The sequence below is a fragment of the Schistocerca serialis genome, unplaced genomic scaffold (assembly GCF_023864345.2).
Source record: "Schistocerca serialis cubense isolate TAMUIC-IGC-003099 unplaced genomic scaffold, iqSchSeri2.2 HiC_scaffold_1181, whole genome shotgun sequence".
Taxonomy (NCBI): domain Eukaryota; kingdom Metazoa; phylum Arthropoda; class Insecta; order Orthoptera; family Acrididae; genus Schistocerca; species Schistocerca serialis.
Window position 1 is genome coordinate 147,501 of NW_026047383.1, and position 2,500 is coordinate 150,000.

Here is a 2,500-nt window from a genome sequence, read left to right on the forward strand (position 1 = left end):
CCTAACCTATGTCGTGCCTTAACCTAACCTATGTCGTGCCTTAACCTAACCTATGTCGTGCCTTAACCTAACCTATGTCGTGCCTTAACCTAACCTATGTCGTGCCTTAACCTAACCTATGTCGTGCCTTAACCTAACCTATGTCGTGCCTTAACCTAACCTATGTCGTGCCTTAACCTAACCTATGTCGTGCCTTAACCTAACCTATGTCGTGCCTTAACCTAACCTATGTCGTGCCTTAACCTAACCTATGTCGTGCCTTAACCTAACCTATGTCGTGCCTTAACCTAACCTATGTCGTGCCTTAACCTAACCTATGTCGTGCCTTAACCTAACCTATGTCGTGCCTTAACCTAACCTATGTCGTGCCTTAACCTAACCTATGTCGTGCCTTAACCTAACCTATGTCGTGCCTTAACCTAACCTATGTCGTGCCTTAACCTAACCTATGTCGTGCCTTAACCTAACCTATGTCGTGTTTTAACCTAACCTATATTGCGCCTTAATGTAACCTATATTGCGCCTTAATGTAACCTATATTGCGCCTTAATGTAACCTATATTGCGCCTTAACGTAACCTATATTGCGCCTTAACGTAACCTATATTGCGCCTTAACGTAACCTATATTGCGCCTTAACGTAACCTATATTGCGCCTTAACGTAACCTATATTGCGCCTTAACGTAACCTATATTGCGCCTTAACGTAACCTATATTGCGCCTTAACGTAACCTATATTGCGCCTTAACGTAACCTATATTGCGCCTTAACGTAACCTATATTGCGCCTTAACGTAACCTATATTGCGCCTTAACGTAACCTATATTGCGCCTTAACGTAACCTATATTGCGCCTTAACGTAACCTATATTGCGCCTTAACGTAACCCACATTGCCCCTTAACGTAACCCACATTGCCCCTTAACGTAACCCATATTGTGCTGTAACCCAACACACGTTGGGCCTTAACCCAACACACGTTGGGCCTTAACCCAACACACGTTGGGCCTTAACCCAACACACGTTGGGCCTTAACCCAACACACGTTGGGCCTTAACCCAACACACGTTGGGCCTTAACCCAACACACGTTGGGCCTTAACCCAACACACGTTGGGCCTTAACCCAACACACGTTGGGCCTTAACCTGCTCTGTAATTGTCATACGACGCGTTAAATTAGTGTAGTGTTGCCTAACTGCAACCCCCGCAATATAGTTTGCTACTCGCACTGCCCGGTCCCCAGTGTATCGCTTCATGTTAAACACCTTGCAGCGATACACTGTAATGTGGATGGCAGCAGGACGTACATGCTCAATGCCCTTCGCAGTTGTTCATTGGCATTCGCATGGCGAAGCACTGCGCCTACGCTGTGGTACGGCCTGTGTCAACTGTCCGCTGATGTTGTACCTCCAAATCACACACTGTACTGCACATTGGTCCTCATGTACTGAATGATACATCGTGGTACATGTGACCGTACAACGACTGCGCCAACAACGGCGAACCATGCGGTCCAAATGTTGTGCACGCAGCTACGTGTCGTCTCCCTATAAGAGCTGGAGTGCAGTGTGGTATGCCCTGGATGGCGATCAGCATGAGCCGTCTGTTGATGTAGTGGCGCGTGTTGTCAGACGTTGTCGTCTCTTCTCACACACCGTGATAGCATGGTGCACTGCGTTCCACATCTGCGACATGCGACAGAGGCCGGTTGACAGTCGTTTGCGCAATGGACATCGCATACGTACGGGGGCCACCTTCCACGTGTTTGCGAAGCGTGCACATGTTGTTGCGTGTATGTGGGCAGACATAGTGTGTCGTGACACCTGACACAGGCATGCAACAATCGTTGAATTTGCAAATGGCGATGGACGCCTACGTTTGCTGGTGACGTTACGCAAATGAACAACTGGTAAACCGTTGTGGTGCGGTTGTTCTCGCTAGAGGTGAATCAGTGATGGCGACGATCGGTTGAGCTACCAACCGGTTGTTTCAGCGATACCCACCATGCCCACGAACGTGAATGGCATGTGGGTGTGAAGCGATACGCGGCGGTGGCTGGGTGGGACCGGCCCCGGCCGGTGAGGGGGGGCCGCCCGGCGTGCTGGCCGCGCGGTGCGTGGGCGCACGCGCTACAGCCGGCTGGTGGGGGCGGCCACTGGCAGGCGCGCCGGCCGACGGAGGCGGCAGGCGGCGCAGCTGCGCGCCGGCGCACCCTGCACGCGGCGCCGTGCGGCCAAAGTAGGTCCTCGCGGGCCCGGTGCGAAGCGCGGTGGACATCTGCAGTGTGCTGGTCCGATTGAGGACTGTGTGCGCTGAGGATGCGCCGCCGCCCGGCGCTCGGCGCCGCGACGCCGTCTGCTGCTCGGTCGCCTCTGCGGTTCTCGCAGGTGGTTTGTATCGCAGCTGTGCGGACGTGTTGGCGCGTGCGCTGTGCTGGGAGAGTTCGCTTCGGCACCCAAGTGGGGCTTTTGTCCTTCTGTGGCGCTGGCGTTGGAGCTGC